We start from the raw sequence: 12,469 nt of genomic DNA on the forward strand, positions 1-12,469 counted from the left end.
TTAGGAAATAAATCAGTGTCACTATCAGAATTTATTTTCTTGCTTGTACTCTGAACTTAGGCTTTTTCCCACCAATATCCTTGAATTGTTATGTTTTTCCTGACTCAGTGATTACGCCTATTGTTGAAAAGTTTTACTTTTTTTGTGAAGACACACTCTTTACACATAAAGGACGTCAACAAACATAAAAGTTTTGTATGTGTTTGAAGCTTATAGCATCTTAATGTTACAGCTCGTTACATATTACAATTTCTGTTTCCCTTTGGATTATTATTTCACATTTAAATATTTTATGAATCCGCCCTCACTTCTCCATTTCCCTTGCACAATATCTTTCTCTATAGTTTCTTTTCTCTGTCTTCCTCTTCTGCAATTCTTTTCATATCCATTCCAGAGTTTGTGGCAGCCAATGACAGGTTTTGTAGCTACAGCTGTGAGTTTTTCCATTATTAAAATTGTGCACACGGTTTTAACTGTTTGTATAGGAGGTCTCTTATTATTTCTGTAAAATGAGGGAAGAGCCTTTTGTATGATTTTGCATTTTGCACATTACAGCACAATGCTTCACTCAGTCTCCATTATTCAATGTAGGCCACATGCATTTTCTTCCTTCCTGCGGTTTCCTTTCATGTCTCATCTGCAGCTCTAGTTAATGTTCAATAGAGCCATAGCAGAGAATCTCTGCTTTAGGTTTGAAATTATGGTAAAGTGAATGCATCTAAGACATCTAATATGTATTGCCTATGCAACATTTAAATTTCCCATTATTTTTACTATATATATTTTTGCCATTCTATTGGCAAATTAATTGGCAAATTAATTGCTTAATTCCTAGAACTAACCTAAAATCTAACACATATGTTAAATTAGGTTCCACCTTAAGTCTTGCCATACAACTAAACCATTAAAGGGGAGGTCCAAACCATTAAAGTGGCGGCCCAAGCATCGTTGCCACAACAGCGTAGTGTAGTAGTTATGGAAACATACGTCCTCTTGTGCGACAGGCAGGTAGACTGACAAAGCATTTAAACATATGATATGGAACTATGAGAGAGAAAAAAAAAATCAGTGTTAAAATATATTGCCCTGGTACGCACTTTCAAACTGTTCATGAATGGTTTGACTATTACCTGATAGTCACCCACATTGCTTCCACTCTGAGTTCATACTTCCACATTAACATACAAAGTTAAGACATACTCATTGGCTAAGAGTAGTCAGCAGTCTCTTACATTCTCAGAACATGAATAATGCTACACCATGGCATTAATTGGCATGATAGTTAATTATCATTTTACAATGAGAATCAACTAAAAACTGTTTAGGGGTTTCTCTCCTGTTTTTCCACATTTGATTATTTTGCAATGTCAACTCAGATTGGAAGCAAAGGTGCATGATGGGTTAATGTTAAACCATTTTTGAATGGTTGGACAATGTGTAACAGGACTACATATTTAAACATTCCCCCTATCCCCCCCCTCAATTCTACATGATATGTTTGATACCTACCATAAACTTATCTCTTTAAGTTGAAATGTTTGACATAATTGTTTCTTTATTAGCCCTGAACCAAAAAATGTGCTTTAACATTAGGGATTAAGCAATTACAATGCAACATTTCTTTTTTGTAAGTCAAAACAACCACAGAAACTACAGTGCATTAGCAGTCTAAAGGTGATACTGACAGTAGATAGAAATACACAAATATTGACCTTGTGTCAAGAAATTAGCAATAATAGTACTGGCATTCAAAAAAGAAAAACATAATGAACAGTTAAAAGAAACAGAAAAAGAGAAGGACCAGGGTAAGACATAAAGCGCAAGTTGGGAAGTAAATAATGTCTAACAGGTACAGGTAAAAACTAGGTACCATTCCCACAGCCTCATCAGCGTGTATTGGGTCTAGATGCATTGTAAAAAGTGGGCCGACCTCATGTGTGCAAAAAAATGAAATAGAGTAAAAGAGCTCAGAAGACCCCCAAATCTAGAGGACACATGCCAGTGTGTCCATATCACCTTGTTTGTCTGAGCTCTACAAGAGGCACTAAAAAACAGTTATTCCATGGAGCATAGTTCCTCTATGTGAGAGTACCATAAATCCAGAGGGAGTTAGAGAGATTGTCTCTATAATAATGGTATTAAGCTCTTAGCCACGTTCAGAATGTAGACTCTCTTTGAGTTACTATGTGCTGCTATTGGGGAAATCCTGATGCTAAATTTAATATGTATATGTATGTGTATGTATGTGTTTCCACTCACCAGGTCTCAAATTTCGATCACACAAAAACCGGAACCGGCAGAATACAATCCACGGCCAACTGAGGAAGCTGTTCACAGCGAAACGAGTCTTGGCAGAGGAGAGACACACTACTGCACTTTATCAACTATTATAATTTTTTTATAGCACTGTGTTATTATATATATCCTTTTAATTACAGCTAATAATAAATTTACAAAGGAAACCCAGAGCATTATGGGACTTGAAGTTCATCGAAACAGGAAATGACGCCACATCACCAAAACGCCGGAAAAGAAGAGAGCTGATTGGATGATTGACGAATAGGCGGGCTTTTCGATCACACAAAAACCGGAACCGGCAGAATACAATCCACGGCCAACTGAGGAAGCTGTTCACAGCGAAACGCGTCTTGGCGGAGGAGAGACACACTACTGCACTTTATCAACTATTATTATTTTTTATTTTCTAGCACTGTGTTATTATATATATCCTTTTAATTACAGCTAATAATACATTTTCTAACATTTTATTACTGCATCCTGCACTTTGTTCCGGTAAGGGGAGGTGTCACCCCAAATTTGACACTAGGCCTACAAACTTAGAGCCGAGGACTAATAGGCTCTAAACAAGGTGAGCACATTTGCTTATATTGGGACACCATTTAAAGGGATCTCATGTTGAAATACTACACCCAGAATTCCGTTTTTTCTTTCTCTTCTCTCTGTACCTACATGGTGGTGAGATAAATAGGAAAAAGAATCCAAAGAAAAAAGAGGGGTTGCACTGTCTACCTTAAAGACACAGGAGCCTGGAAGTTTAGAGCCTAATAACTAAAAAGGCTCTAAATAATGTGAGTAGTTTTGTACTCACATCAATATACAATATACTTTATACATACAATATTGCACCATTATTCTGTATTTTTCTCTTTTGTTTTTCATATATACCCCCTCAAGTTATTAACACTGGGGTAAGTTATGTATACCATATATTAAGCACTGCACTCCAATTTGAGACCTGATGAGTGGAAACACTAACCAGATCCCAAGTTATTAATTTACTTTGGTGTTATTTTATGGTGGGATATTGGGAATACCCACAGAGTGTTCACAGCAGCTAAAATTACTATAACTAAACAAATCTCTTACTAAGCGCCATACATCTCCACACCTTTGTTGTTGTTTATAAATTTAATATGTACATCACATGTGTACTAACAAGGTGCCAAACGATCTTGTACCTAATAGTAAGCTCCAAATGATTCCATTACGTGTAAATCAGGAAACAATCTTAAGTTGATTTGAATTCCTTACGATTTCTCAAGTAAATATTTACTAGTTTAGATTTTATGGTATCCCTTTATCATTCCAATCTTCACCAAATAATCCCAGGCTGAGGGTTTAGTTGGGCTCCTATTTTTTCCTTCCTTACTTTAAATGTTTGTATTTTTACTTCTTTACCACTAAGTATCTCATCAATTAACTGACATCTTATTTTACTTTCTATTGCCATCCAAAGCTGATACTTGTTTTCATCTTTTTTTCTTTGACCAATAATTATTTTCCAGCACTGACCATGTTTTCTCCCCTTCCCTCATTTATCTCACTTGATGTATTATTTTTAATTATAAACTAAATATGAATACCGCACTCAATAAATGACATTAAATGATTGTTAAACCTATGTTCAATTTCATAGTATTTATTGAAAAGCTTATAAGAATAATTCATAAAGTTAATGGTATTTCATCAAAGTAGCACAAAATTCATCCTATATACACCAACTATATATATATATATATATCTATCTAGACACAGTATCTTCCTATGTTCAATGAATAGTTCAAAGTCTGTACATCTGTATACGTTAATTGGTGATTTTAAGCGCAAAAATAAAGCAAGAATCTTGTGGGAAAAATGAAAAGATAAAACGGTGAAACAATAAGAGAAAACTCTAGGAAAATCGAAAAAAGTGTAAAAAATGAAAAAAATGAAAAAAATAGAAAAAAATGAAAAGAATGAAAAAAATTGAAAAAAATTGAAAAAAATGAAAAAAATGAAAAAATGAAAAAATGAAAGAATTGGAAAAAATGCAAAATACTAAAGTCCTGATAAATGACAGTACAGTATATAGTGCACTATATGTTACCCACTATCTGTGGGTTGATCTCACCAATGTCGTCTTTTATGCTGTATCCTGTGGGAAGATTCTGTAGTCTGTGAAAGGTGGTCTGAATGGAAGGGATGGAACGGATTCCTGATTGTAGAAAAAGTGATCGCCACCCTGTATCAGCTGGTAGCTGGTCAAACCTGTTGTGGTGAATGAAGTCAATCGTAAGGCTCTGCTGTAAGTAGATTGAAGTCAATCGTAGGTCTTTCCTGTGAATGGGCTGCGCGCTCGGGACATATGAGTCCCTTCGATGGCCCCAGTGTCCCTGCTGCCAAAAGAAGAACATCAGGGTTTAAATATCCTCAGTTTAGGCGGCTAAACACTGCCTCGTCTAATCCACGATCCTGCTTCCGCATTCCAACGTATACGTGCGTCATTCCGTCATGCGTGTTTCACACAACTTTATTGTTAACGAACATTCTGATAAAGTTATTGAGCTAGCGAAAACACAAGCTTATTGTGATACCACAATACATTTGCAGATACAAATGTAAATCGGACCCTATAGTAGGAATATGGATGTAAATCCCAATAAACATAAGGATATAAATTGTATATTAACAGTGGATTAATATGCACACCAACAATAGTACACAGGTACTGCATCAATAGATACATATCTTACAAACAGTCTTGCATAAATCTAAAACACAGAGTAGTGTACTGTATAGTTATGTTAATGCTCACCTGTAACAGGAGATCAAGAGGGAAAAGAGAAATCTTGATGTAAGAAAGCTAGTTGGGTAACCAGCTGTATGAAAAGGAAAAAAACAAATATTATATTCTCCAAAGGAGGGGGAAAAAAGGTTTTAGTTAAAATTACAAAAAAAGGGGGGAAGAAAAAATAATGGGAAGAAAAAATTGTTTTCTAACAAAGGTAACAAGTTAGATGCAACTCACCTGTCTAATATGACCCCATTGTGTCCCTAGACCCTGTCTGTGAGGGACCCTGAAATGGCGACAGGTAGCGGACCCAGAGGAGTCAAGTTGTTGGCAGGAAAGAGCCACGGACCAAAGTTGGTCATGGGGAGCCTCTGTAAGGAGCACAAAATCACAGAGCAGACAATAGTGAGGATACCGAAAAGTATATATTATAAAAAATGTTTGAGATCATAATCCTCATTGAGTCCTAGTGGTGACAGAGTCTCCAAGATACTAATCCATTTAGTTTCTCTCTGGAGTAAGAGCTTCTGTCTGTCCCCCCCCCCCCCTTCGTAGGGGTGGGATTCTGTCTAGAATTTGAAACCTCAGTTGGTTCACATTGTGATCATGTATTTTAAAATGTCTGGGTACCGGAGCTTCCACTTTATTGTGTAATAATGCCGCCCTGATGCTCCTTTTGTGCTCCCCTATCCGCTCTTTCACTGGCCTGATGGTCTCCCCCACATAGAGGAGCCCACAGGGACACTTTAGAGCATACACAACAAAGTCTGAATTGCATGTGTAATAATCCTTAACATAAAATTTTTTACCTGATCTGGGATGAACGAAATATTCCCCCTTAATGACACTGTTACAATGTGAACAATTAAGACAAGGAAAGGTGCCCTTCTTGGGTTCTGAGAAAAACCTAGTTTGTTTCTTGGAGGTACCGATATCAGACTTCACTACCATGTCCCTCAAATTGGAGGCCCTCTGATAGGTAAAGAGCGGTGGTTGTTGAAATATCGGGGGTAGTTGGGTATCTCCCTGGAAAAGTTGCCAGTGCTTTAATATAACTTGTCTTATGTCCCTATTGAGTGGGGTATATGGTGTCACAAGTGTAAGTCTTTCTACTTTCTCTGTAGTCCTGGTTCCTGATAAAGTATCTTGTCGGGAAAGGGTATCAACCCTCTGTCGCTGGTTATCAACCACATGTGCGGGATAGCCCCTCTCTATGAATTTTTTGGCCATATAGTCTAAGCCCGTAATCACCTTATCCTCCTGTGAGACTATTCTTTTTACCCTTAGTAGTTGGCTATATGGTAACCCATTTTTTAAATGTGTCGGATGGAAGCTGGAATAAGTCAGTAGATTATTGCGGTCAGTGGGTTTTGTATATAAGTCACTCTGGAGGCAGTTGCGTGCCCTCTGGACCTGGACATCTAAGAAGGGAACAGTGGTAATGTCACAATACATGGTGAATTTAATGTTAGCATCAAGTGTGTTTAATGAATCAAAAAATTCCTGCAAGAGGGCCCTCGTGCCGCTCCAACATATGAATACGTCGTCTATATATCTTTTCCAGACTAGACATTTAGAGAATAAAGGATGCGGATAGATACAAGTTTCCTCCATACGATTCATGTAAATATTAGCATATGTTGGAGCGACATTCGAGCCCATGGCAGTCCCTTTAATCTGCTTGTAATACTTGTCACCAAATAAAAAGTAGTTCTCTGTTAAAATGAAGGTCAGTAGTTCCCTGATATATTGTCTTGTCTCCCCTTGTTGGGTCAATCGTGGGTCTTTGTTTAGTGTCCAGTCTACTGCCTCAATCCCTCTTTCATGATCAATGGATGTATATAAAGATTGAACATCCATGGTCACTAACCAGAAGTCACCTGGTGGAATCTCTATATCTGCTAAGAGTGTAAGGAACGTGGTTGTGTCCTTAAGGTATGATTTCTGTGATGGGACATATTTAATGAGAAATTTATCCAGTATCTCTGCTGGGTGTTGAAATATGGACCCAGTACCGCTAACAATTGGTCTGCCTGGTGGGAAGAGAGGATTTTTGTGAATTTTGGGCAAGGTATAGAATACTGGAATTCGTGGATATTTCTCATTCACCTCATGTGGAGTGGCACCAATATGATGTCAGCATGTATAAATTCTTTCGCCAACTTAAGTTACGTGCATTCTTTTCTACAGGTCAGCATACTGTGGACACAACAGCATTCGCAAACAGCAATACCCAGATTACACAAGGAAATCGACATGAGGAAGGAAACAGGGAGGATATGAGAGATACCGTTTCAGAATCTGGTCCATATACCGTCCTTCCCCTAGACACAGGTTTGAAACCTAAAAGTTCCTTTACACCACAGAACACCAATGCATCAATTGATATATTCACCAATCTTGTAAAAAAAGATATTTACAAACTTAGGAAAAAATACCAACACACACACAACTACCACAGGCAGGATATCAATTTTACCAAACAAGACTGGCTAAATATCAACAATTTGAGGAAGGATAGTTCAATAATTATCAAACCGGCGGACAAGGGGGGAGCACTGGTAATCATGGACCGCACATACTACATAAAAGAAATAGAATCACAATTAACGGATAAGACAAACTACCTACCTATAGGCCAAGATCCCACACATAACCTGAAGCACACATTAGAAAGACTTAACCAATGGGCCCTCTCTAAAAATATCATTTCACAGGGAGAATATAAATACATGAATGAGAAATATCCACGAATTCCAGTATTCTATACCTTGCCCAAAATTCACAAAAATCCTCTCTTCCCACCAGGCAGACCAATTGTTAGCGGTACTGGGTCCATATTTCAACACCCAGCAGAGATACTGGATAAATTTCTCATTAAATATGTCCCATCACAGAAATCATACCTTAAGGACACAACCACGTTCCTTACACTCTTAGCAGATATAGAGATTCCACCAGGTGACTTCTGGTTAGTGACCATGGATGTTCAATCTTTATATACATCCATTGATCATGAAAGAGGGATTGAGGCAGTAGACTGGACACTAAACAAAGACCCACGATTGACCCAACAAGGGGAGACAAGACAATATATCAGGGAACTACTGACCTTCATTTTAACAGAGAACTACTTTTTATTTGGTGACAAGTATTACAAGCAGATTAAAGGGACTGCCATGGGCTCGAATGTCGCTCCAACATATGCTAATATTTACATGAATCGTATGGAGGAAACTTGTATCTATCCGCATCCTTTATTCTCTAAATGTCTAGTCTGGAAAAGATATATAGACGATGTATTCATATGTTGGAGCGGCACGAGGGCCCTCTTGCAGGAATTTTTTGATTCATTAAACACACTTGATGCTAACATTAAATTCACCATGTATTGTGACATTACCACTGTTCCCTTCTTAGATGTCCAGGTCCAGAGGGCACGCAACTGCCTCCAGAGTGACTTATATATAAAACCCACTGACCGCAATAATCTACTGACTTATTCCAGCTTCCATCCGACACATTTAAAAAATGGGTTACCATATAGCCAACTACTAAGGGTAAAAAGAATAGTCTCACAGGAGGATAAGGTGATTACGGGCTTAGACTATATGGCCAAAAAATTCATAGAGAGGGGCTATCCCGCACATGTGGTTGATAACCAGCGACAGAGGGTTGATACCCTTTCCCGACAAGATACTTTATCAGGAACCAGGACTACAGAGAAAGTAGAAAGACTTACACTTGTGACACCATATACCCCACTCAATAGGGACATAAGACAAGTTATATTAAAGCACTGGCAACTTTTCCAGGGAGATACCCAACTACCCCCGATATTTCAACAACCACCGCTCTTTACCTATCAGAGGGCCTCCAATTTGAGGGACATGGTAGTGAAGTCTGATATCGGTACCTCCAAGAAACAAACTAGGTTTTTCTCAGAACCCAAGAAGGGCACCTTTCCTTGTCTTAATTGTTCACATTGTAACAGTGTCATTAAGGGGGAATATTTTGTTCATCCCAGATCAGGTAAAAAATGTTATGTTAAGGATTATTACACATGCAATTCAGACTTTGTTGTGTATGCTCTAAAGTGTCCCTGTGGGCTCCTCTATGTGGGGGAGACCATCAGGCCAGTGAAAGAGCGGATAGGGGAGCACAAAAGGAGCATCAGGGCGGCATTATTACACAATAAAGTGGAAGCTCCGGTACCTAGACATTTTAAAATACATGATCACAATGTGAACCAACTGAGGTTTCAAATTCTAGACAGAATCCCACCCCTACGAAGGGGGGGGGACAGACAGAAGCTCTTACTCCAGAGAGAAACTAAATGGATTAGTATCTTGGAGACTCTGTCACCACTAGGACTCAATGAGGATTATGATCTCAAACATTTTTTATAATATATACTTTTCGGTATCCTCACTATTGTCTGCTCTGTGATTTTGTGCTCCTTACAGAGGCTCCCCATGACCAACTTTGGTCCGTGGCTCTTTCCTGCCAACAACTTGACTCCTCTGGGTCCGCTACCTGTCGCCATTTCAGGGTCCCTCACAGACAGGGTCTAGGGACACAATGGGGTCATATTAGACAGGTGAGTTGCATCTAACTTGTTACCTTTGTTAGAAAACAATTTTTTCTTCCCATTATTTTTTCTTCCCCCCTTTTTTTGTAATTTTAACTAAAACCTTTTTTCCCCCTCCTCTGGAGAATATAATATTTGTTTTTTTCCTTTTCATACAGCTGGTTACCCAACTAGCTTTCTTACATCAAGATTTCTCTTTTCCCTCTTGATCTCCTGTTACAGGTGAGCATTAACATAACTATACAGTACACTACTCTGTGTTTTAGATTTATGCAAGACTGTTTGTAAGATATGTATCTATTGATGCAGTACCTGTGTACTATTGTTGGTGTGCATATTAATCCACTGTTAATATACAATTTATATCCTTATGTTTATTGGGATTTACATCCATATTCCTACTATAGGGTCCGATTTACATTTGTATCTGCAAATGTATTGTGGTATCACAATAAGCTTGTGTTTTCGCTAGCTCAATAACTTTATCAGAATGTTTGTTAACAATAAAGTTGTGTGAAACACGCATGACGGAATGACGCACGTATACGTTGGAATGCGGAAGCAGGATCGTGGATTAGACGAGGCAGTGTTTAGCCGCCTAAACTGAGGATATTTAAACCCTGATGTTCTTCTTTTGGCAGCACGGACACTGGGGCCATCGAAGGGACTCATATGTCCCGAGCGCGCAGCCCATTCACAGGAAAGACCTACGATTGACTTCAATCTACTTACAGCAGAGCCTTACGATTGACTTCATTCACCACAACAGGTTTGACCAGCTACCAGCTGATACAGGGTGGCGATCACTTTTTCTACAATCAGGAATCCGTTCCATCCCTTCCATTCAGACCACCTTTCACAGACTACAGAATCTTCCCACAGGATACAGCATAAAAGACGACATTGGTGAGATCAACCCACAGATAGTGGGTAACATATAGTGCACTATATACTGGACTGTCATTTATCAGGACTTTAGTATTTTGCATTTTTTCCAATTCTTTCATTTTTTCATTTTTTCATTTTTTTTCATTTTTTTCAATTTTTTTCAATTTTTTTCATTCTTTTCATTTTTTTCTATTTTTTTCATTTTTTTCATTTTTTACACTTTTTTCGATTTTCCTAGAGTTTTCTCTTATTGTTTCACCGTTTTATCTTTTCATTTTTCCCACAAGATTCTTGCTTTATTTTTGCGCTTAAAATCACCAATTAACGTATACAGATGTACAGACTTTGAACTATTCATTGAACATAGGAAGATACTGTGTCTAGATAGATATATATATATATAGTTGGTGTATATAGGATGAATTTTGTGCTACTTTGATGAAATACCATTAACTTTATGAATTATTCTTATAAGCTTTTCAATAAATACTATGAAATTGAACATAGGTTTAACAATCATTTAATGTCATTTATTGAGTGCGGTATTCATATTTAGTTTATGATATTGATTAGGAGGTTTTTTGTGGGGTTATACCTCGAATACCGGCACCTAACACTTAATTGAGTGCCAGCACATATTGTTTTTTTGTATTATTTTTAATTGCTGTCCTCCCCGTAGCACCTAGATTACACACTACATCATTTTCTAAACGTTCCCTCCTATGATACTTAATTTCTCATGAAGTTATCATGGTCACAGTTATTTGACCCATAAATCAGCTGTTTTATTCATTTGTTCATGTAGTAGTACTACAAGACACACACTTTTGAGATTTATGGAAGGCTGCGCGTAAGCACGGGCATCAATCATTAAAGTGATAGTAAAGTCTAATGATGGTTGAGCACATATGTTATTTCATTGTATTAAACACAGTGGTACTACCATTATGTGCATTTAAGCTTTGCAAAAATAGACCTTTCACGTATATAACTGTGATAAAGCTCTGTTCTCTCTTTTTCTTTTCCTACAAAATAAAGAAGATCTATATAAGTGAGGTTCAAACTTCTTTTCTTCAAAATGTATTATTATGGATGCACTAAATTGTCACATCTATCTGTTTAAAACACTGAAAGCATTGAAGAGAACATGTCGAAAAATGTCTCCATAGAAAGACAACCATTTTATGAATGCATCTAACTAACGAGACTTTCTCAAATACACTACAATTAGTAATCTATATTTTATTCGCTGCTGCTTTCAATAGGCTCTGGGTGTTATAATCTGCTATAGCTATTTGTATAATGATTCAAGTTCTTTACCACTAGTTGGCTTATTCACTAAAGTGAAGAATTATCATGAATTTAAAATGAATAGGTAATAGATGGTATAGGCGGCACGCTTCTTATCGACCTTCTAAGGATGAGAGGCTGGATTAATTTCTATTAATTTGAGCTCTATCACATCTACTGAGCCATCTCAAAGTACATTTTCAGATACCCTGTCTCTTTATTCTGAAGCCTAATATACTAATCAATTGTGTAGGTCAGAAAATGGCAGGGGTATATTTATATGTCAGGGGCCTCCTTCTAAAAATAACCAGTAAGGTTTATAAGTAGACCCAATCGGTAAATGCAATGTCCTTAGATATTTAAAAAGGAAATTGCTGTTTGATTGAAAATGTGGCCTCTGTGGATTGACTGATAGCCTGATTGTGTTTAAGCCATTCTGGAAGCATAATAATAGGGCCAGAGTTTTATTATAGATGTTTTCTGCCTATTTGACTACATGAGCTTCCCTTCAGAGTTCTGTAATGTATGCCATATATCTGTGTTTATATATGGTATATTTTTTTTGTCTTTATGTAGAACTGTCATACAAAAATGAGCCACTGGATAACTATTTGAAACTATTCCTGCTG

At 37.4% G+C, this 12,469-nt stretch overlaps 1 long non-coding RNA gene across 1 annotated transcript; it reads left to right on the plus strand.

Annotated features, from left to right (window-relative positions):
• Positions 1–9,553: 9,553 nt before the first annotated feature.
• On the plus strand, positions 9,554–10,423 carry LOC134589365 (uncharacterized). Its single transcript, XR_010086645.1, has 3 exons — positions 9,554–9,671; positions 9,821–9,884; positions 10,304–10,423. It is a non-coding gene; the product is annotated as an uncharacterized LOC134589365 (long non-coding RNA).
• Positions 10,424–12,469: the final 2,046 nt, after the last annotated feature.

Source organism: Pelobates fuscus, chromosome 1 (genome assembly GCF_036172605.1).
Source record: "Pelobates fuscus isolate aPelFus1 chromosome 1, aPelFus1.pri, whole genome shotgun sequence".
In the NCBI taxonomy this organism is placed as follows: domain Eukaryota; kingdom Metazoa; phylum Chordata; class Amphibia; order Anura; family Pelobatidae; genus Pelobates; species Pelobates fuscus.